Below are 25,657 nucleotides of genomic sequence, written 5' to 3' on the forward strand. Positions count from 1 at the left end.
TTTTTGACCCAATATAAAGTGATATATTTTACTTTCTCCATGAGCAGCAGCAAGGGATTTTTGTACGTGGTGGCAATTGGCAGTCCCTTTAGTATGGTTTGTTAAGTATCAACTGTAGTTTATTGCATTTTTGTGGACCTGCAAGCTTTACTTTTTCAGTACTAATAATGTGGAATTAGGACAAGATTCACACAAATTATCACCAAATAAACAATTTTGAACAAAGTTTGCTGAATTACGATTGTGCTGTTTGCTATTTCGCCCCTCACTACCTTTCCATCAAAACAATGAAAGAGGATCCCAACAGTGTTATGTGCCAGTCTTCCATCACGAACCATCTTTTAAAGAAGAAATAACTTGAACTGTTCCAAACATGGATTTAAATTAAGTTCAAAACATTCATTTGGTTGCATATAATTCTATATGCCACAGAATAGCAGTGTTGTTATCTTTGGCACAATTAATAAATAAAATCTCGCCCCACATTTGAAAACTGTGGATTCTTATTTTTAAGAACGAAGTTATACATATCATAAAGAATTCTTAACTCCTTCTTTGTCTTTTCCTCTTTTCTCATTTTAAGTCCACAAGTCATTTTGACTCTTATGCAGACTGTATCAGCTAGAAAAAGTCAACCAAAATCATAGATTTCTGCATGACTTGAATTCTCTATGTTTAATTAGAGTGTTATTTCTGTACTGCTGAGGTGTTCATGCTGGCTCATCATGAGGATAGAAAAACAGCACTAAAAGGAATAATGGAAGACGAGCAGAAACTGTCAACAGAAACTCATGCTGATGGTACAATTAGTGCTCATGGTCACTGAACTTACAGTATACCCTGTGCTAAGCATACATTTGCACAAATAACAGAATAACTAAGCTTTCAGGGGAGGCCAACCTACAGTCTACCATTTAAATATCGGGACATTTTGCTGGAGCAGGGCATCTCACAATGTGTACCATTAGTTAAACTTTATTCTGCACCCTTCATCTCAAAAGTCTTTTGTGCCATGACTTGCTTAAAGTGCGAGCTGATAATGGCATGGTAAGGTCAATGGGGCATCTGTGACCTTAGTGAGCATTGCGACCAACAGTGCTTCTCCTTAAGGACTAAGAAAAAAAGAGGAACGACTGAGAAGCAGGATGAATTAGAGTCAAATCAGGCGGGAAACAAAAGATTGGCAAGAGAGAAGAAAAGAGACAGGCTTCCGTGTCACATTGCTCCTTCCAAAGTGTATCACCTCACACTTTTCAGCGTTAAATTCCATCTGCCACTTTTCTGCCCATTTGACCATCCAGTCTATATCTTCCTGTAACCTAAGACACTCAACCTCACTGTTAACCACTTGGCCAATCTTTGTGTCATCCGCGAACTTACTGATCCTACCCCCCACATAGTCATCTATGTCGTTTATATAAATGACAAACAATAGGGGACCCAGCACAGATCCCTGTGGTACGCCACTGGCTTCCAGTCACTAAAACAGCCGTCTGTCATCACTCTCTGTCTCTTACAGCTAAGCCAATTTTGAATCCACCTTATCAAGTTACCTTGTATCCCATGTGCATTTGCTTTCTTGATAAGTCTCCCATGTGGGACCTTGTCAAAGGCTTTGCTGAAATCCATGTAAACTACATCAACTGCACTACCCTCATCTACACACCTGGTCACATGCTCAAAAAATTCAGTCAAATTTGTTAGGCATGACCTCCCTCTGACAAAGCCACGCTGACTATTCCTAATCAAATTTTGCCTCTCCAAGTGGTGATAGATTTTCTCCTTCAGAATTTTCTCCAATAGTTTCCCTACCACCGTCAGACTCACTGGTCTGTAGTTCCCTGGCTTATCTCTACAACCTTTCTTAAATAGTGGGACCACATTAGCTGTTCTCCAGTCCTCTGGCACCTCCCCCGTGGCCAGAGAGGAATTAAAAATTAGGGTCAGAGCCCCTGCAATCTCCACCCTCGCCTCCCACAGCATCCTGCGACACAAATCGTCCGGACCTGGAGATTTGCCCACTTTTAAGCCTTCCAAAACCTCCAATACCTTGTCACTCCCTATGACAATTTGCTCAAGAAACTCACAGTCTCTCTCTCTCTCTCTAAGTTCCATATCTACATCCTCTTTCTCTTGGGTGAAGACAGATGTGAAGTATTTATTCAACACCCTACCAATGTCCTCTGGCTTCACCCACAAATTTCCCCCTTGGTCCCTAATGGGTCCTACTCTTTCCCTGGTTATCCTCTTCCCATTGATATACTTGTAGAATATCTTGGGATTTTCCCTACTTTTACCAGCCAGAGCTGTCTCATATCCCCTCTTTGCTCTCCTAATTGCTTTCTTAAGCTCCATCCTACACTTTCTGTATTCCACTCATGCTTCCATTGATTTGCTCTCCTTGTATTTGCTAAAAGCCTCTCTTTTCCTTCTCATCATACCCTGAATGTTTCTGGTCATCCATGGTTCTCTGGGCTTGTTGCTCCTACCCATTACCCTAGAGGGAACATGTTGGGCCTGTACCCTCCCCATTTCCTTTTTGAATGCCCCCCACTGCTCTTCTGTAGATTTCCGAACAAGTAACTCTTTCCAGTCTACCTTGGCCAGATCCTGCCTTATTTTACTAAAATTCGCTCTCCCCCATTTCCAAAACCTTTTTTTTTGCAACTTGTCTATTTCTTTCTCCATAACAAAGCTTAAATTGTACCATGCTATGGTCGCTATCACCAAAATGCTCCCCCACCAACACATCAACCACCTGTCCGGCGTCATTCCCCAGAATTAGGTCCAACACTGCACCCTCCCTTGTTGGATCCTCTACATATTGAGCTAAAACGTTCTCCTGTATACATTTTAAGAACTCCACTCTATCTAAGCCTTTAACACAATGACTATCCCAATTAATGTTGGGAAAGTTGAAATCACCTAACATAATTACCCTATTATATTTACACACCTCTGCAAATTGCACACATATTTGCTCCTCAATTTCTCGCTGACTATCTGGGGGTCTATAATAAACACGTAGCAATGTGGCTGTCCCTTTTTTATTCCTAAACTCTACCCATAAAGCTTCATTTGATGCCCCCTCCAAGAAATCATCTCTCCTTACTGCAGTAACTGACTCCTTAACTAATATCGCAATGCCCCTCCTCTTTTACCCCCTCCTCTGTCTCGCCTGAAGATTCTATATCCCGGGATATTGAGCTGCCAATCCTGCCCCTCCCTCAACCATGTCTCAGTGAAGGCTACTATATCACAATTCCACGTGTCAATCATTGCCCTTAACCCATCCGTTTTACCTGCAATACTCCTTAAAGTAGAGGCCTTCCATCCTGGTCTTACTCCCTTGAAACTTACTTTCGCTGTATTCCCTCTGCCTTGTTTGCTTTCCTGTGCTTAGCTGTGTCCCTATTCTGCTATTTGAAGGCACGGTATTGTCGGCCGCCCGAATGGAGATCGGTGCAGCAATAAAGGTGGTGACAGGACCCTCATTAAATCAGGTATGTAAATTAGCTTACATATTTAAATGGGGGTCCCGTCGCCAAGCAGCGGGGCAGCCACCACAATGCCTCGTCACCGCCACTGAAATCAGCATGGGGCCTGTTGCCATCGGAGTCCGTGGCAAACTTTCACCGCACCAATCTTCATTGCCCTCCTGCCAACGTTCCTGACAGCGGAGGGGCTTTAAAATCCAGCCCTGTATCTGTTAATCATTTGCACATCAATAATGGCATGCTTCGCTTGAAGGCCATTATTTTTCCACCAAGATCCAGCCCATTGTGTAAAACAATGAATTCGATTTTCTATCACTGACTATGAATGAGTAAAAAAATCTAGGAAATTAGATTTTTCCCTTTAAAAACTCCTTCTCATTTCACTTTTCTGATTTTGTGATGACAGACTTTTATAAAATGAACAATTGCAAACTCTGATTAATTATGGTTAACTAACTATAAAAATTACAATTAATACTTTTACAAACTGGGAGAATATTTGTGATCGAAATAATGTGGAATTTCAGTTCAAAGGCTTTGAATCCATTGCTGGATTGCAGAACATGATACCACTGAGGACAAATAAGATATGCTTCTTTAAGCAATATCTGTCTCCTCAAAACAAGTTTTCCTTCTAAACTTTGCATCATCCACAAATTTATACATTCTAATTATCTTCACTGAGGTTGTCAATAAATATTATGAAGAACAGGATCCTAGGACCAATTGTGCTGTGAGGCTACACTGATCTCTGTTCCCAATTAGAATTATTGCTATTGATAAAAATATGTTTCTTATTATTTTGCTAATTAGTAATCCAATTTCAAAATACATCTTGGGTTCCACAAGCTTTCAATGTAACCAGAGGTTGTATTTTCAGGAGAACATTTCTGCTGGGATTGATGGTGTGAGCGGGTAATCGAACATTGTCTGACACTCTGCACTCCTTTTGCACTATGCAATTTTCTAGTCAGCCTTTTTCACTGGTAAGACCTGAAAATAAAGGTCTCCACAACCAGCATAGAGTCTCACTGGTGATGAATGCAAGTTGGAAAATTGGGCCTTCAGTCCCATGCACTTACTGTGCTGTGTGCCATATTTTACAGTGAAGAAATGCTGTCAGCTTTCAGAAAACAATATTGCTGGCCAGTGCAAGCCTCATTACAGCCTCAAAAAATTATGTTAATTGGTCCCATGTTAAACTTTACATTGTCCTGGCAAGCCCCAGCCCTGATACTCACCTCACCCGTATAAAATAGACTAATCCACTGGCTTGATCTTCCAAAGTTGGATTCTTAAAATTAGGTTTGAATTGGAAAAGTCGCATTCTCGGCAATAACTTCTGATCCTTTGGAATGTGCCATATTAAGTTAGGAATTGTTCTGGGGCCAAGTACATTCATAGTGCAGTATGATTTAGATGAGGAAAATGAGTTCATGAGGGGACACCAAATACAGATATGTCACCACCTGAGGTATTGTCTGCGCATCATAACTCCAGGATCCATATTAATGGACTTCTTTTGGGCCTCCTTATCTCGAGAGACAATGGATACGCGCCTGGAGGTGGTCAGTGGTTTGTGAAGCAGCGCCTGGAGTGGCTATAAAGGCCAATTCTGGAGTGACAGGCTCTTCCACAGGTGCCGCAGAGAAATTTGTTTGTCGGGGCTGTTGCACAGTTGGCTCTCCCCTTGCGCTTCTGTCTTTTTTCCTGCCAACTACTAAGTCTCTTCGACTCGCCACAATTTAGCCCTGTCTTTATGGCTGCCCGCCAGCTCTGGCGAATGCTGGCAACTGACTCCCACGACTTGTGATCAATGTCACACGATTTCATGTCGCGTTTGCAGACGTCTTTATAGCGGAGACATGGACGGCCGGTGGGTCTGATACCAGTGGCGAGCTCGCTGTACAATGTGTCTTTGGGGATCCTGCCATCTTCCATGCGGCTCACATGGCCAAGCCATCTCAAGCGCCGCTGACTCAGTAGTGTGTATAAGCTGGGGGTGTTGGCCGCTTCAAGGACTTCTGTGTTGGAGATATAGTCCTGCCACCTGATGCCAAGTATTCTCCGAAGGCAGCGAAGATGGAATGAATTGAGACGTCGCTCTTGGCTGGCATACGTTGTCCACTCTATGCCACTCTAACCTATATACGTCAAAATAAAATCCCTCATCACTGCCTCTGCTTCACAGGGAAGGGTGTCGCAGAGTTATGCAAACTCCTGCAGGCTGACTGCAGGCAATTTCTAAAAGAACGATGTCTCTTCCCATATCTGTGAAGTGAAACAAGACTAAGCCACCACAAGGGGTATCCACCAAATCAGCTGGTCTGTTGATCATAGACAGATAGAAGTGTTGCGCCTTGGAAACATTGTATCACTTCCACTGGGAGAGACATCAACTGGATAGGGCATGAAAGCATTGCTGGCTGTGAAAGTTCCCAACAGTGGTCATAATAAACAGTACTCATTAGCCAGTCTACATGTCAGTGTATTCCAATGCAGCAAATTTTTCATTTCTAATAGCACTGATCATTCTGAGTGCATCAACATTTGTTACCATGCAACCTATTTGCATGCTCCCAAAAACTGTGCATGACAGCATTTCGGCAAAAAATGTATGAGACCAGAAAAGGAGAAAGTTTCTCTCCAAGCTTTGCGTGATACCTCTCATGGGTTGTTGCAGCTCACAGTTTTGGTTGTGATATGAATACCTTGCCTAAGTAGTAGTAATATGTGTAAAGATAGGTACACATCTTGGCATCCCTCATGCTACCAAGAATCTCCTTCCTTAATTACTCCCATATTTGTGTATTCACACACTTGCACTGCAATTCAGTTAGCTAGCAATATCCTTCCGCTCCAAAGAGGGCCACTCTCTTTTACTACATATTTTGCAGCAGCACCTTCAGCTATATTGATAAATCAGTGAATCTTTCCAAAATTCCTGCTTTCACACATTTTTCAAGGTGCATTTAAACAAACCATAGAAACAACAATCACTCGTTAGCTATTAGCAGAGACAACAATTTTGCCATATAAAGGTAAACACTAGTCCTTTAAGATCTGCAACATCGCATTCCCTGCCCACAGCCAATCATGCTGCTGGTTCAGATTTTGCACCTGTTTATCACGTGCAGGAAAACTATTAAAATGAGGAATGGTGAACTTCACACAATTTAGAGTGGTCATCCCTCACCACTGCTAACAGAGGGACAGGACAGTGTCCACTTTGACCGAGGTGGATAACTGGCAGCATGTGTCAACTACCCACCCATTCCGGCATTACTTAAATAAAAATGGCAAGCTGCCCTTCCCAAACAGACAACCTAATGCAGCTCACCAGATTCAGTCTGGTGCAATATCAGACAGTCTAGCCCAGAGGCCCAGACTATTTTTGTGGAACCCGGAGAAACAGTCCTTTACCCTCATAGCAAAACTAAATATGAGCATAAAGACACATTGTCACGAAAGTGCTTGCATTATTATTTTTGAGGACTCGTGTTTAAAAGATTGCAAAAATTTGAAAGACTGAAGCGATGACTAGATTTTGGATTTGTTTTCTTTAAAGGATTACTGGAAGGACACTTTGGACGTTTTTAAAAAACACTGGAAGAAACAATGAACTGCTAAATAAACATAAGGAGCCTTGCTGGCTATTGGAGTTGTTTATAGAGATGTCACATGTCTAGGTTTATGGCTGTCAGGAGTTTTGGCTTTCTGATTTGGGCTTGGACTGTTTGAATGCTCAGTTGGTGTATAGCCTAAGAAAGAAGCCACCCAACTCATCCTTTTACGCTTATTTTGAAAATCTTCTGAGAATCCAGTGTGATAGCTGAAACCAATGATGCAGTAATTCTCCTGAAAAGCCTGCAAGACTCAATGTCTCCTGAACAGAACTGCTCCAGAAAGATTCCAGTGACGGTTGTCTACGTTAACCTGGACACTAGACCAAAGGCCATCTGGATCACTCCATTTCTTATCCTTTTTCTAGTATAGGTAGGTGGTAGGGAAATATGGGGACAAGTGGGGATGGGATTAGTGTAGGATTAGTATAAATGGGTGGTTGATGTTCGGCACAGACTCGGTGGGCCGAAGGGCCTGTTTCAGTGCTGTATCTCTAATCTAATCTAATCTAATTGTCAATAACTTGGCCAAAGTAATTTTTTTTAAGTTGATCTTTAAAAGCCAGTTTTTTCATTTTTCTTTATTTTTTTCTTTAACCAGTGTGCATGTGTTTTGTTATTTTAGAAGGGTTGATATTTATACTTTCATATTTCAAACTGTTTGTTAATAAGCTTTGCATCTTTATTGAATAAATCTTGTTTTATAATAAATCAATAATTTTGTTATTCATTTAAAGAAACCTGGTTGGCAGATTTTTATTCGGAAACTAATATAGATAAAATATATAATTGGTCGTATTGGTAACTGGGTAAAACATTTAAATATATGTTGTGACCAATGGAGTAGTGGAACTGGAGACAGACAATGCATTCCTCCAACCTCAGTTGTAACAACATCACTTCAAGGACACCTTTTTCCCTAATGAAATCACAGTTATAACAAACTATAATATAAAGTAGCAAAACATGTTAAGAATTTTATACATATTGCTCTGCTGAACATTTTATCTTTATGCTTTAAATTGCCTTGCAATAGATTTAAGAAGTGGCAAATACGCATGGTAAAGAATACTTGCATTTACATAGTGCCCCATCACTCAAAATATCTCATTGCAACATCCGAAAATAACCACATAATCAGTATTTTTAGTGGCCAAGACTTGAGTAGAACTTTATATCTTCCTTCAAATGGTTTTATAGGATCTTTGATGTCTGCCTGAATAGTCAGAATGTTTTCTGGAGTAGTGTTTCACCTGAAGGACAGCATCTCCAATACTACAGCACTCCCTTGATACCGCACGGCAATAACTACCCAAACTACTCACTCAATTTCTGGTATGTTGTGCAAACCTGTAACCCTCTGATCCACAGGCAAGAAAGCTACTCATTGTACAAAGATGATTCTGCTGGAGGTGTGTGGAAAATGAATGAATAAAGCATTCCAGGCATGTGATTGATTCCTGCAATTTGATGTCAATGGACACTTGTTAATCATAATCAACAGTTATGTTAAAAGATCAAAAATAACGTAAATCTTTAGCTTATGCCAAGACCACTAAAAAATTCAGTTTTGCATTGAAATTAATTTATCTAAAAAAAATTCCCTTTAATTATCTTGGAACTTGCTCAGAGCCAAGTTAGCAGAGGACAAATCAGATATTTGTCATCCCTTTCAGCTTGATCCCACTTTCCTTCAATCTGATCCCACTTTGTTTATATTTATGCTGTCATGCAAGTAGATACTGGAGCCATTTCAATAAGTCATATCAATAACTGTTCTTTCTGATTCCTTAAAACTATCAGAATTTAGTAAATGCAAAGAATAAGCCTGAAGTTTTGCCAGTCTTTTTTCAATGATTAATTAACCCTGCAGATGGTATCAAGTTAAATAATGCCACAAGTTGTGCTTAATTAACCAAACAACACATTACAACCAAATACTTCCTCTCACAGTTGCTAATTCTCATCGAATCATTTAAAACATCCTTGCTAACTGTTAGGATAAAACATTTCTGCATCAAACATATTCTTTACTAGCTCTTTTCATTTCTGCTGTTTAATGGCAGCTTACACTTAGTATACACTTATTTTTTCTGTACTTTTATCTGTACAATGTAATAAGATTACTTATTAAAACAAACTTGGCACCAACATTTTCTCAAATGGAACAAGGTGCAAAATAACTGATTCCTATGATTGACAATCAGGGGGAATCCATTATCTCAGATTTAGTTTCAGCTAGGTTTAAATCATTTGGAAAAATAAACTAAATTCCCCTTCAACTTCTTCACCAAGGAAGAGTACATTACCAATGAATAATCTTTGTTTTGCTTTCAAACTGTCAACAACGAAATGACAATGTGCAGAAGTTTTGACATTTGTTTATTTTTATTTTTTAAATATGCAGCCGGGAGGATGTCTACAGGGCTAATGGAGCAGAAATTGGAGCAAGTGGGCGGGAAAGAAAATAGAACAGATGGATGCAAAACAACAGACTGGATAGAAACGTGGATAGAATGTAAAATGAAAGTATTTAACTAAATGTATTTATTATCTGTATGTACAGCAGACAAGATGTGAATGAGGGCTGAAATGGAGCAGAAAAGTAGGGTAGGCTGGAAAATATAGTGATGCAGACAGCAGGCAGGAGAGAATTTTTAAAAACTGTAATAAAAGTGAGCTTATTATGCATTAATTTATTGGGATCAGCTGGGGCAAAATAATAAAATGTATTAGTAGCTCTGGACAAGGTGTAGCCATATGAGTTAGGTACAGCAAGTAGGGCAGAAGGAAGCAAGCATACAAAAGGAATAAAAATAATATGAAAAAGTTGGAACATGACTTAAAGAAGTCATAATTGTTCAAAACAACAAATGCTCTGGAGATCGTAGAGCCAAGGTATGTAATGACAAGACCATCATCAAAAAAACAAGCAGAAAGAGCGAGCAAAGAGGGAGGAACAGAAATAATGAAATAATTCGTTTTAAAAATTGGAGTGCAAATGTAAAGCATTAGTATGTACAACAAAAGTTCTTTGCACCATCAGGGTGCTAATGGATAAATAGCTGTTGCAGGGCTGGACACCCCTTATCACCAAACACAGAGCTGGGTAGAATGCAGTCCTGAGGAGAGGACAAATGTAGTTTTGTGACAAAGATACTAACAGCAATTGAGATTTTATTGGAAAGAAAACAGCTTGGAAGCTCAGGAATAATTGGACTGCATGGGTGGTCGGGCAGCATGGCTAGGGCGAGGAAGGATAGAGCAGGAGGAGGAAGAAAGGAAGACACAGCAAGATTAGTGCCAGGGTAGGGAGAAAGTGAAGCAGCGTTAGAGATCAGGGGCTGAATTTTCAGCACGGAGGTGGGAAATAGGAGCCGGGTCTGTTTTTGGGTCAAAAACCTGCCTCCGATGGGAAACTGATTGAAGTTCGGATTTTCATGGGGGTGAGTTCTTAATTGATATGGAGATGGGTTACCTGTCTACTTAGAGCCAGGGAAGTAGGAATGGAGGTGGCTCAGATGAACTGTGGGACTCATCTAGACACCCCACAGCAGGCATCAGTGAAGTTGCTGGTTGTCCTCAGGTTTGTGCCAAAGTCTTCCACTTCACCTGAGGGAAGCAAGATGTCACGGGCGAGCCGGAGGCCATGGCACCCAGAGCAGGGCAGCCCCTTGCTTTATCAGTGCCAGTCTGGATCTAATGCTGGAAGCAGTGAGGGAGAGGATAGAGGTGCTCTTCCCAGAGGGTGTCAAAAGGAGGCTACCTTGCCCTGCAGCAGGGGCACCTCTCTGTTCAGCATCATCTCCCTCCACCTTCAATTCCTCCTCTCTTACCTCCTGTTCCTGCTCCTCCACGATGTGCTGTCTTTTTCCAGGGCCTCACCATCCTCAAGGTCTACACCTCTCTGGAGGGACACGTTATGGAAAGCGCAGCAGACCACCACAATGACCGAGACCCTTTCAGGAGGGTATTGAAGAGCACCACCCGACCGGTTCAGGCACCAGAATCACATCTTCACAATTCCAATGGTCCACATGCTGAGCTGAGCAGGTGGCATTGGTTGTATTGCCTCTGTACCCTCTGTCTAAGGCTCCCATAGAGGCATCAGTAGCCATCTCTTCAAGGGATTTCCCTTGTCCCCGAGGATCCATCCATCCATGCACTTCGAAGGTTGGAGTGATGATTTGAGATAGCCTAGATACCTTCTGGGAGAGCAGCGGAGAGGAGCAGACCTGAGGGAAGAACATGGAGCGAGGAGCAGATAAATACAGCCAGAGGATCACGGCCTAGAGCACTTACCTTCCGGGAGAGCAGCGGAGAGGAGTCCAGGTGCACTGGAGTTTGAAAACAAAGTGAAGCAATTAAAATGCAAAACAGAGAATACATTGGACAATCATGTGACAGACTCTCCATCTGTGTGATATTCTTTTGTCTACAGCAGACAAGCACCTGAGTTTGACCAGTGCAGAACCCAAGTTGGGGGTCTCTCTCGCTTTCTGTCTCCAGGCAACGCTGTAAGTTCAAACTCTACCTGGGGGCTGAAAAACATCCAAGTCTATCATTGCTGCAGACAAAGACCCCGGAGGAGAAAACCATCTATATCACTGTCTTCAAGAAAACCCTGAACCAGGTGGCCACCTCTACCAGACAGAAACTTCAGGACCATGAGTTCAGCTGGAAGATAACTGAATTACCAGATTCTACAGACTGTATATTCTTTTATTTGTTCCGGACTCTAATCCAACCGATCTATTCTTCTTCACACTGTAACCTATTTGTGTGTGTGTGTATGTGTGTGTATATATATATATATGTATGTGTGTGTGCGTGTGTGAAAGTTAGAGTTTATGATTGGTTTATTATTTTAATTAAATTGAGTTTTTATTTTCAGTACAATAAACTAACCTCTTTCTTGTTTAAACTCAAGAAAACCAGTCTGTTTTTTGGTTGTTTTTTTTTTATGATCAAAGCACTTAAAAGGGTTACACACTCACTGAACTGGTCAGCATGTCCATTGTTTAAAAGAAATAAACCCCTTGCGATCAAACAAGGAGAGGAACAAGAGGGGAGCCTTTCGACCCCTCCTCACCTGATCGTAACAATACTTAGTCTGAAATTTTGAAAAGATGAGTGTAATGCACATATCATACACCAGTTGCCTCACCTTTTCTGAACAGATTCTCTCACATTTCCTCAAAACTTAGGAGAAAATAGCATGGTGATATTCATTAGGCACAGATTCAACTTTTTAAATTTTCACAAAATTGTAGCTAATATATGCTATATGAAACATTCAGGGCTGGTGTGGAAGCTTGTCACGGTAACATAGGACTGAATTTTACGCCAAGGTGAAGAGTCCAGCCGCAGGGACCGAAAGCAAGACCTGCGCCCACGCCAGCAGGCGGCAGGACCCTGGGTGGCATTTTACTGGCAGCAGTCAATTAAGAGGCTGCTGCAGGGACCGCCATCCAACTGAGGATGCCAACTCACTTCCCAGAGCTGTCGGCCCAATCAGAAGGCCGGCAGTACTGCAGCCTCGGCAGCGCCACAGTTAGGAGGTGGCCACTGCTGAGGGTGCAGGAAGGAGAGGGCACCACCATATGGAGGCGCTCTTGAAGACAAAGTAAGTTTATTTTCTTATCGTGCTGCAGCCAGGCAGGCAGGCCCCGGCAGTCACGTTGGTGCACCTTCTCGTGGCAGCACTGTAGCCACTTGGGGTAGCCATTTCTGCCAGGGGTCCTCTCTGTGGGCCATAGAGCAGCCATGAAGGAGTGCCCCCCTCCCTCCCAAGGAACCTGCTGGGAGGCCACTAGGGTTTACCTGATGGTCTCTTCATGTAGCTGCGGCCCCTCCTGACATTGGTAAAATACTGAAAGGGGTGGGAGTGACACTTAATTGGCACAAATGACCACCCCCCAGTAGGGTTCCCACTGCTGGTAATATAATATGGCAGCGGGAAAACATTGGGCTCCCCTCCCCACACCTCCTGCCACCATCTTACCAGCTTTCCCACCTCTCAAAGGGCTGATAAAATCCAGCTCATAATCTCCAGATTCTCTTGACATTCATAAATAATGCAAACTATGTTCTCAGTTTCTGATGTCATCAGAACTTCTTACTGATTTACATCCTATAACCTCGCAGCATTATCTTTCTCACAATATACTCCTGTGAATGATGTGATAGAATAATGTTTCATGGGCATGACAATTAGCTAGTACACTGTTCCATAAACATCATTATGTTACTGCTTCCAGCAACATGCAGTTTTAAAGCAGTACAATTTTAAAAGTATGTTTTACAAATTTATTTACTTTTAACTTGCAAAGTAGTAGTACATTGTATAAAAGCTGTAGAAGAAGTTAAAGGCTGCAATTTCATTATCAGGTTTTGTCAGAATTGACAAGTGTCATTAGATCCCCTCTGTTACACGTAGACAGAGAGGAGGAGAAATTTTTTCTCTGAGGGTCGTGAGTTGTTGGAATTCTCTTCCTCAAAAGGCTGTGGAAGCAGAGTCTTTGAATATTTTTAAGGCAGAGGTAGATAGATTCTTGATAAGCAAGGGGGTGGAAGGTTATCGAGGGTAGGTGGAAATGTACAGTAATCAGTTCAGCCATGAACTTACTGAATGGCAGAGCAGGCTCGAAGGGCCAAGTGGCCTACTCCTACTTCGTATGTTCATATGATATCTTAAAATTTGGTGGGTTGGAACATTACATTGCTCCACCAGGGAGCAGGTGGTAAGGAAAGATAATTCACCACCCGATCAATCACTCAGATAAAAATCTGTCCACCCTTCCCTGCTTTCCTGCCTTTGCTCCCCACACCCACTTCTCTCTCTCTCTACCATCCCCAAACTCCATCCTCCTTTCTCCTCCACCATCATGCCCCTTCCCCATCCTCCTACTCCTCTCATTCCCCCTACCATTTCCGTTACCTAACTCCTTTATCTCCTCCTTACCACTCTCCCCTTCCCCTCCCTGTTCCACTCCTCTCCATAATGTCTGGGGATTGTATGCTGACTGTTAGAGGTTCATGAGCCTAAGAAAAACAGTCAAGATAGAAATCACATTTGCCCTAGCAATATTATTTTACTTCAAGCAACCCTGTCTTACAATGCTATCCAACTGCTTAATGAAGTTAGTGCTTTGTAATTACTTCCAGGTAGCCAGAACATTATCTATAATATATACTACTCTTTTTATCCTCTATTCTGATACTGTCAAAATAGTAATCCTTTATATCTTCAGATCTGACGTCACTCTGACCTGTATTACCCCATCACACACACCCATTATTAAAAATGTTTCTCAATGGGATTTTTAAAAAGTACCACCAGAAAAACGTCAGTCTGCAATGGCAGGCAACTCAAATGAGATCTACTGATTGAGATGAAAAATGGCTGTTATATGTTTTGAAAATGTAGATGACCATCAGAGATTTGTGACAGTTATTGAATCTGAGTTCTGATGATGATTATAAACTGCATGAATGAGAGTTTCAGTAGCAGATGGGCTCAGGCAGGGGTGCAGGCAGGTATTGTTATGGATGTGTAAGTAGGTGGTCTTTTTGATGGAGTGTATATGGGATTGAAAGCTCAGCTTGGGGCTGAATAGGATGCTGAGGCTGCGCACAGGGAAGTCAACAAGAGAAGAAGATGGGGCAGCTGAGATTGCTGCTCATAAGGAGGCAGTGATTAGTGCTTTAGTGGGCCTTTCGGCAAATGGCGAGAGTGATACCAATGTACTCCAGGCTGGTGTCCCACATTCTACTCTCCTAAACCTGAGGTCATCCAAAATTATGCTGCCCGTGCCTTAACCCACATCAAGTCCTGTTCTGCTAAAACCCCTGTACTCGCAGACCTACATTGGCTCCCAATCAAGCAAAGTCTTGAATTTAAAGTTCTCATTCTGGTTTTCAAATTCCTCCATGACCTTGCTCCTCCCTATCTCTGCTATCTCCTCCAGTCCCACAACCCTATGAGATATCTGCACTCCTCTAATTCTAGCCTCTTGTGCATCCCTGATATAAATTTTTTTCCCAAAAATATACTTTATTCATAAAAATCTGTTAAAAAATGCATTACAAAACAGTTAAAACAGCACCAAGTTGACATTGCAAAAAGTGCAAAGGAGGTTTACTTCGATACAGGAGTGAGTTGCCTCACAACACTTCCATTCCATTTTACATGCCATGTACATTTTACAGCAAACCCATATTTGGTGCATACAGCCCGAGGAGTTTCCCATGGATCCAGCCCCTCAGTTCACTTTGGTAGGAAGACGTTACACAGTGGTCTTTCCCCATTGAGCCTTTGCAGTGGCTGCTCCGAGCTTTAGTATGTCCCACAGCACGTAGTCTTGGACTTTGGAATGTGCCAGTCTTCAACACTCGGTTGTGGACAACTCTTTGTGCTGGAAGACCAGCACGTTTCGGGCAGACCAAGAAGTGTCTTTCACTGAATTGATGATCGTCCAGCAGCAGTTGATGTTTATCTCGGTGTGCGTCCCTGGGAATAGCCCGATGAGCACAGACCCGTGTGTTCCAGAGCTGCTTGGGATGAACCTTGACAAAAACCACTGCATCTCTTTCCACGCCTGCTTTGCAAAGACACATTCCAGAAGGAGGTGGGCAACAGTCTCTTTCCCATCGCAGCCACCTCGAGGGCAGTGTGCGGAGGGGGTGAGACTCCGGCGCCTGCAGGAAGGATTTGACGGGGAGGGCCCTTTTCATCACCAGCCAAGCTAAGTCTTGGTGCTTGTTTGAAAGTTCTGGTGATGAGGCATTCTGCCAAATGACTTTGTCAGTCTGCTCGGGGAACCATCCGACAGGATCCACCATCTCCTTTTCCCGTAGGGCCTTGAGGACATTCCGTGCAAACCACTGCCTGATGGATTGGTGTTCAAAGGTGTTTTCCCGCAGAAATTTTCCCACTAAGGATAGGTGGTACGGCACGGTCCAACTGGATGGAGCGTTCCGCGGCAAAGTGACCAGACCCATCTTTCGCAACACCGGGGACAGATAGAACCTCAGCACGTAGTGACACTTGGTGTTTGCGTACTGGGGCTTTATGCACAGCTTGATGCAGCCGCACACGAAGGTGGTCATCAGCATGAGGGCGACGTTGGGTACATTTTTCCCGCCCTTATCCAGAGGTTTGAACATCATGTCCCTCCAGACCCGGTCCATTTTGGATCTCAAGATAAAGCAGAAAATAGCTCGGGTGACCGCCACGGCGCAGGAGTGGGGTATGGGCCAGACCTGCGCCACATACAGCAACGTGAGCGCCTCACACCTGATGACCAGGTTCTTATCCACAATGGAGAGAGATCGCTGCTCCCACATGCTCAATTTATGGTGTACCCTGGCTACTCGCTCCTTCCGGGTTTTGGCACAAGCCCTTCTGAACCATATCCCCAGCACCTTCAGCTAGTCTGACCTGATGGTGAAGGGGACAAAGGGTCCGTCAGCCCAGTTCCCAAAGAACATGGCCTCACTCTTGCCGTGGTTAACTTTGGCTCCCGAGGCCAGTTTGAACTGGTCGCAGATGCTCATCAGTCTGCAAACAGACAGTGGATCCGAGCAGAAGACGGCAATGTTGTCCATGTACAGGGAGGCTTTTACCCGAGTGCCTCCGCTGCCTGGGATTGTCACCCCTCTTATGCCCGCATCCTTCCTAATGGATTCAGCAAAAGGTTCGATACAGCAAACAAACAAGACATGGGAGAGAGGACAGCCCTGTCTGACTCCAGATTGGATCGGGAAACTTTGATTTCCACCCATTGATTGAGACTGTGCTGATGTTTGTGTAGAGCAGTTTGATCCAATTGCAGATTCCCTCCCTAAACACCATTTTTGAAAGCACGTCCATCATGTATGTGTGCGATATCCTGTCAAAAGCCTTCTCCTTGTCCAAGCTGATGAGGCAGGTGTCCACCCTCCTGTCCCGTACATAGGCGAACATATCCCTGAGTAGCGCAAGACTATCAGAGATCTTCCTGCCGGGTACAGTGCAGGTCTGGTCAGGGTGAATCACCAACTCCAGAGCAGACTTGACCCAACTGGCGATGACTTTGGACAGAATCTTGTAGTCAACATTAAGCAGTGAGATGGGCCGCCAATTTCTGATTTCCGCCCTCTCCCCCTTCCGCTTGCAGATGAGGGCGATGATGCCTTTCCTCATGGATTCTGACATGCTGCCGGCCAGAAGCATACTCTCGTATACGTCCTGCAGGTCTGGGCCGACCCAGTCCCACAGAGCCGAATACAACTCAACCGGTAAGCCCACGCGTCCGGGAGTTTTATTTGTCTCGAAGGACCTGACGGCGTCAGTCAGCTCATCCAGAGTAAGCGGTTTGTCCAGTCTCTCCCTCATGCTGTCATCGAAGACTTCCGTGATAGATGACAGGAAGGACTGGGAAGCCATGCTGTCCGTGGGCTTCACGTCGTAAGGATTTGCTGATCCTTAGTATGTCGGACTGCGAAGACGTTAGCGAGCCATCCTCTTCCTTCAGGCTGCTGATCACAGAGCTCTCTCTCTGTGCCTTTTGAAAGAAGCAATGCGAGTACATCTCATCCTGCTCAATGGAGCGGACTCTGGACCGGAAGATGATCTTGGAGGCCTCCGTGGCAAACAGCGAGGCCTGCTGGCTCTTCACCTCTTGGAGACCCTCCTTGACCTCGACCCCCATCAATTGCAACAGGAGCAGATTTTGCATTCTTTTCTGGAGTCGGGACATTTCCCTCTATCTCTCTCTCACCCTCTGAACACTTTTGAAGATAAAGAACCTCTTGATGTTCTCCTTAATCGCCTCCCACCAGTGCACCGGAGACTCAAAGAGTGGTTTCACGGTTCTCCAAACTTTGTAATCCCTTTGGAGTTACTCAACGTTCTCTGGGGTTAGCAGTGTAGCATTGAGCTTCCATGTCCCCCTGACAACCCGCTGGTCATCCTGTAAGTGACAGTCGTCCAGTAAGAGGCAGTGTCAGAGAAGAACACTGGCTTGACATCGGTGGATCTGACCGTGAAAGCATGGGACACAAACAAGAAGTCAATCCTGAAACAGGCAGACACGTCCAGTCTTGACCAGGTGTATCTATGATGCGCTCCGTCTGCAGGGTTGCTGAAGACATCGTGCAGCTTGGCATCTTTTACTGTTTCCATCAGGAATTTGGACGTAGTGTCCGGTTTGCTGTTGTCCCTGCCAGATCGTCCAGCTGCATTAATGATGCAGTTGAAGTCACCGCCTAGAATGACCGGTCTGGATGCTGCCAGCAGCAGTGGGAGCTGCTGGAGGACCGTCAGTCGCTCTCTGCATTGAGCCAGAGTGTACACGTTGATCAACTGGAGCGGAGAATTGCTGTACATTACATCTGCTATGAGGATACAGCCACCTACCACCTCCTTAAAATCGGAGACGATGAGGTTGCCTCCCCGCAGCAGAATACCCAAGCCAGAAGAACAGGAATCATTACCCCTTGACCAGATCGATGGCCTATGGGACCACCATCGCGACCATTGCCTGTAGGTGCTGAGGTGTGGTATTCCACACTCCTACAGAAACAGCAGGTTGGCTTTGACCTTGGCGAGGTAGTCCAAGGTTGAAACACATAGCCTAGTGGATTTAATGCTACGCACACTAATCGAAGCAATCTTTATACCCATTTTAAAGTTGGTTGTTGCTTCCCACACCAGTTGTCCTTGCTAATCCTAATCCTTGGGAATGCTCCTGCATACCCATAGAGTACGCAAGCTGTTTCATATTCGTTGGGTTCAGAAACCCCTCCTGGTTTCGCATGGGGGGTTTGTTCCGCTGGCGTGGCATTGGGGGGGGTCTTGTAGGCCGCAAGACTTGGGCTGTCCTCTGCTGTTGGTATCCTTCTCCTCTGTTCCTCCTCAAAGACATCACTGCTCCCGGCTTCCAGGAGCTGGAGTGCGCCAGACGTTTCATTGCTCTTGGAGTCCCAGAGCTGGGGTGCGCTGGGCATGTCACTGGGTTCGGCGCTTTGGGTTTGGGGCGTGCTGGGCCCATCACAGCTTCCAGTGCCCTGGAGCTGGGGGTCTTTATCTTCCAGCTCCTCTGAGTTCTGCCACTTCTTTTGCAGGTGCCGTCATTCCGGCCCTTCCTCGTCCAATGAGGAGGAGCTGCCCTAGTCTATCTCAGACAGTAGCCTCCTCTTGCCACTGAATTGGGTGGTGGCCTGTTCCTTTTTTGGATGTTTTTTCTTTGTGGTTTTCCTTTGTACCACTTGCCAATAACCAGGTTATCCATCTGCTGCCTCCTTCTCCATTGATTCTGTCTGTAGAGGAGGGGTTTCCGAGCACGGCGTAGGTGTTGGGTTGCTGGTTGCAGCTGCCTCCCTTTTTTTCTCCTTCTCAGGTAGACTTTCCTCGCTGCGGAGAGGGTTGTTGTCTCCTTCCCAGCACCAGACGCATTCACCATTCCTTCTCCTGGCCTTTCCTTGGACCTTGCCGCCTGAGCATAACTGAGGCAGCATTTGGGGCAGGTTTTGTAGAGGTGGCCTGCCTCACCGCACAGGTTGCAGCACTTACTCTGCTTACAGTCCTTGGTCTGATGGCCTTCCTTCTTGCAGACGGCTGTGCTGCAGTTAGCTGCCACGTGACCAGATTTGCCACAACTCTGGGCTGCCCCCGCATAGACCAAGAAGCCTCGACTTCCCCCGATAGCTAAGCTGGAGGGAGGGTGGATGATGGCTCCCTTGACATCAACCTTCAAGGTCACCTTGACCTGCCGCTTGCTGGTCCAAATCCCAAATGGGTCCTTGACTTCAGTGCTGCTGCCAGCCACCTCGACGTACCTGGCGAAGGTGGTGAGTACATCCACGACAGGAACATTCGGGTTATAGCGGTGAATTGTCACCACTGTCGTATTGCGACAGCAGCGTGAAGAGTGGCTCCACTGTGAGGATTGACAGCAGCGCATGGTTTCCCTGCTCCTTGAACACCTTCAGTAACTTGATGCATCCCGCCACATTCTTAAATGTCATGTCGAAATATCCACTACTGGGGATGTTCTGCAGGCAGAAGATGTCTGCAGCTTGGAATCCACAGCAATCAATAAGGACTGCCCTAATGAAGAAGGTACGGTCTACCGGTGCACCTCCTTCCTTTTCCTTCACCAACACCCGAACGGTGTTACGCACTCCGTGGCCTGAAGCGCTTGAATTGGTTACAGCCATTTTACTCAAAACCTACCTGGAACAGGATCAAAGGCCACTGATCATGGTTTCTTCCCTTGCCAGGTAAGCATTTTCCCTGATTTTAATCACTCCACCATTGGTGGCTGTGCCTTCAGTTGCCTAGGTCCTAAGCTCTGGAATTCCCTCCCGACACCTCTCCACCTCACTCCTTTAACAGACTCCTTAAAATCCGCGTATTTGACCAAACCTTTGGTCATCTGATTTAACCTCTCCTTATGTGGTTCAGTGTCATATTTTGTTTTATAATGCTCCTATGAAGCATCTTAGGATTTTTTATTACTTTAAAGCTGTACATAAATATAAGTTGTTGTTGTTGATACAAAGGGCAGCTGTGGGCCTAGCCAAGGGGCATTCAAGCTAGCAATGGATAGGAAGGCAGAAGAGTAGTGAGAGATTCGGTTAGGGATTGGAATGGAAAAGTACATGAGGGGGGGAAATGAAAGGTGGCAAGACTGGGTGACATGGAAAGGAACAAAATAGAGACAAGAGAAAGAAAATATAAGTACATACTGCCTTTTACCTTGAAGTTAACTGTCCACTATTCCTTGAAATCATGCACAAACATGTGTAATAATACTTTAAAAGGACTGACTTTAATTTACAAATACTGTCCTACAGCCTCCTCCAGCATATGAGTTAACACGGCATAAAACAGCATTCAAAGAGATAGTACACATTAAGTACATGAACATCACTGATCAGATGTTCTACAGTACCAATGAGTAATACAGCTTTGTTGTTTATCCTTTTTAAATAATATGACATGTTCTCGTTCAGGCTCACAATCTAATACAGCATATTTTTGTATGGCTCTACAATAACAGTATGATAAAGTTTGCTGTACTCCAATGTATGAAAACTCAGCAGTGGCATTCAAGGGACTATTTCTGTAGCAATAAAATAACAATATGGCAGGAAATAAATAAATGTAACTATGATTATCCCCTTAAAGCATAAAAGACAGCAGCAGTATTAGGAAGCTTTAAAGGCAAATTACATTACATAAGAAGTCACAATCTGAAAACCGTGCACAGACAGCAAAATACATGAATGACCTTCAAGTGTTTCCACTCAGGCCACTCATCCAGCAGCTGCTAATTAATTAGGCAACAGCCTCCCGGCAGGTGCTAGAACACAATCACATGCTCTCAAGTCAATCAGATGCCCCAGAAATGAAATAATCACTGTGGTCAAAGTAAAAATGTGGCTTGAGAACAGATTGTGTTTGAACAATATTCCCATTGTATAAAGATAGTGAGATGAACATTTCCATTAGTTGTGGAAAATGTATTTGGCATGCAAGGAACATATTGGTTTATTCAGCACATCTGATTATTGTTCATTGAAAATAGGGTGAATTTTGTTCCAAGAGGGAACACTCTTTTCAAAAAGTGGATCTCCCATGGTCATGTTCTCAGAAAGATGAAGGATATGTGGATGCAGGTTGAAACTAATTTGGCAGGGGGATGGGCACGAGGATGCAACATTAGAGAGGAAAAACAAAGAGCACCGAGGACTGGGAAAGACAAGTTCCACTAGAGTAAAGGCAAAATACTGCAGATGCTGGAGATCTGAAATAAAAACAGAAAGTCCTGGAAATATTCAACAGGTCTGGCAGCATCTGTGGAGAGAGAAACAGTTAACATTTCAGGTCGATAAAAGGTCAGGAATCAAAAACTGGTGTGCAAAATAGTAACTGAACAATAGGAGGTCTTCAAGGAGGAGATGATATAGATAGTATAGACACATTCCCAGGACGGGGAAAAGAAGGTCATCCATCCAAAGCTAGAGCTCCCTGGATAACTAAAGATACAAAGATTAAAATTCAACAGAAAAAGGAGGCATATGACAAACATAAGGTTCCTAATTCATTAGAGAACCAAGCTGAATACATAAAGTACAGAAGAGATCTAAAATAAGGAATAAGAGGAGCAAAAAAAGACAACCGATTAGAAGCTAACAAAGGAAACACACAAGTCTTTTATAAGCATATAATCAGTAAAAGGTTATGCACTAACGCTTTGTCTTTCAGCACACCATTAACACACCGTTTGCCTTTGTTCCATGAGATTCTGGTCATTTATTCTCTGTGAACTTCTGTCCTAACAACACCTTGCCTTTTGTTATCTCTTGCCCCACCCCTGCTTTATTTGCTTAAAACCGATTACATTTCTAACATCTGCTTCTCTCTCCACAGATGCTGCCAGGCCTGCTGAGTATTTCCAGCATTTTTTTTATTTCAGATTTCCAGCATCTGCAGTATTTTGCTTTTATAATCAGTAAAAGGGCTGTCAAAGGTGGGGCTGATTAGGGTCAGTAAAGGAGATCTTTTTGTGGAGGCAGCGGGTATGGTTGATGTACTAAATGAATACTTCACATCAATCTTCACCAGGAAAGATGCTGACACTGGAAATGAGGAGGCAGCAGTGAATCGGATAGGATAAAAACAGAAAAAGAGGAGGTACTTAAAAGGTTGGCAGTGCTCAAACTAGAAAAATCATCTGGTCCAGATGGGACGCATTATAGGTTGCTCAGGTAAGTAAGGGTGGTAATTGTGGAGGCTCTTGCCACAATATTCCAAACCTCCTCAGATATGGAGGCAGTAACAGAGGACTGTAAGATTGCAGATGTTACACCCCCGTCCAGAAAAGGGGACAGTGATAAACCCACCAATTGCATTCCAGTCACCTAATGTCATTGGTGGGCAAACTTATAAAAACAATAAACTGGGACAAAATAAATTGGCACTTGGAAAAGTACAGGGTAATAAATGAAAGTCAGCAGGAATTTGTTAAATCAAATAGTGTTTGACTAACTTGGTTGAGTTCTTTGATGAATAATGGAGAAGACTGATATGTGTATAGACTTTCAAAGGCATCTGCTAAAATACCAAATAATGGACTTGTTAGAAAAACTGAAGCCCATGTGACTAAAGGGACAGTGACAGCATGGATGCAAAACTGGCTAAGGAACAGAATAAAAGAGCAGTGGTGATTTTTTTTTCCAGACTGCCAGTGAATTTCATGCCATCAGTAAACTTTGAAATTATACCATGTATACCCAAGTCCAGATCATTAATATGTATCAAAAAGAGCAGTGGTGATTTGGACCTCTTTTTGATACATATTAATGATCTGGACTTGGGTATACAGGGTATAATTTCAAAGTTTACAGATGGCATGAAATTCGTAAATGTGGTATACAATGTGAGGATAGTGGCAGACTTTAGGCCATAGGCAAACATGTGGCAGATGAAATTTATTGCAGAGAAGTGTGAAGTGATACATTTTGGCAGAAAGAATAAGGATAGGCAATATAAGCTAAATTGTACAATTTTAAAGCGGGTGCAGGAACAGAAAGACCTGGTGGTGTATGTACACAAATCTTTGAAGGAAGCACAACAAATTGAGAAGGCTGTTAAAAAAGCAAATGGGATCCTTGGTTTTATTAATGGCGGCAATGAATAGGAAAGTAAGGAAGTTATGCTAAATCTTCATAAAACAATAGGCCTCAGCTGGAGCTTCATTCTGGGCACCACACTATAGGAAGGATGTCAGGCCTAGGACAGGATGCAAAAGAGATTTACTAGAATGGTACTAGGGATGAGGGATTTCAGTTATGTGGAGAGACCGGAGAAACTGGGATTGTCCTCCTAAACGAAAGAGGAGATTTGACAGAGAAGTTCAAAATCATGAAGGGTTTTGATAGAGTAAATAGGGAGAAACTATTTTCACTGGCAGAAGGGTCAGTAACCAGAAGATACAGATTTAATGTGATTGACAAAAGAACCAGAGGCAACATGAGAAGACCTATTTTTATACAGCAAGTTGTTGTAATCTGGAATGCACTGCCTGAAAAAATGGTGGAAGCAGATTCAATACTGACTTTCAAACAGAAACTGGATAAATACTTGAAGGAAAAAAAAATTACGGGACTACAGTGAAAGAGCAGGAGAGTGGGATTAGTTGGTTAGCTCTACCAAAGAGCCACTGCTGGGATGTTGGGCCAAATGGTCTCCTTCTGATTATACAGGCTTATAAGGAACATTATATGATGTAACACACTGTGTATTATTCAGTTTCAAAATTGGATCCATGTGGCACTTGACAGTTCTTTAATTGTGTTTTAATGAACTAATTTAATTAATGTAGTTTAATTGCTGTATTTTGCTGAGGCCAATTAGGAGCTGGTTTCTCTTTACCAGAATTTCTGACAATTAGCATTCACATCAGCTTTCTGTAACTCTGAAAATTATTTTGAAGCTATTTCCTGTTCGTGCAATCTTTTTCTGTAGATTCGAAATGAGTGCCTCTTTCTCTTTTATTAAATTTTATTTTACTTGTGAAATTTGCATTTGTTCACATGAAATGACCTTTTCTTGAGAAAGTGAATTCCAAGTGCATTGTGGAATGCCCTTAGACATAGTGAACCAAGACTTTCAAAAATGATTCTACAAGAAAGGCAATTAGTTAACCTCAAAGTGGTGAGGATACAGAGTAAAACTTTGGAAAGGATAAAATTAGTTGAAAATAGAAAGTAGCAGGTACTTCATTAGGGGAAGCTGTGTCTGAGTGGGAAAGTATTGATTGGAATTCCTCGGGGATCACTGTTGAGAGCCTGACTATTTCTAACAGACATTAATGAATTTGATTCAGAAGCTTAATGCAGCTGATACCAAAGTTGAATGAACAGTTGGTTCAAGTAGACAGCTTGGGAAACTATAAAATGTGTTGGACAAAATAATAAGTATGCAGAATAATAACAAATGAAAGTTGAGAGAGAGAGATTTGGCCACTGATATGACCCTAGACATAGTTCAGAGAAGAACCATGAGGCTGATCCTTAGCATCAGAGGACTGAATTATGAGGAGACTCGACAAACATGAACTCTTCAGCCTTGAAACGAAGCAGCTATAAACTGACTGTATAGAGATATACAAGATAAGTATGAAAAAGCTAGATTCCTAAAATTACTTTTAATTAAATGAGAGTAGGACAAAGGGGACATAACTTCAAACTAGTTTTCGAGATATTTAGGACTGATGTCAGAAAACATAGAGACGCAAAAGATCTCAAGACTGCAAAAGATCATGGGACTGAAAATCTAGACTACTTCTGGACTCCCATTTCAAGTGTGGAGGGAGTGAAGCAGAAGGGATAGGAATTAAGTGCACCAGTTCCCAGTCTTCTGCACTAGTTACTGCGAGACCTGTATTCAGACAAAACTACTTTCTGCTCCTAACAAGGGCAGAAAGGGCACAGATGGGGGAAGGGATTCCCAAGCTGGGAGTTTCATTATCCCCGGCCTAGTAG

Source organism: Heterodontus francisci, chromosome 19 (genome assembly GCF_036365525.1).
Source record: "Heterodontus francisci isolate sHetFra1 chromosome 19, sHetFra1.hap1, whole genome shotgun sequence".
NCBI lineage: Eukaryota > Metazoa > Chordata > Chondrichthyes > Heterodontiformes > Heterodontidae > Heterodontus > Heterodontus francisci.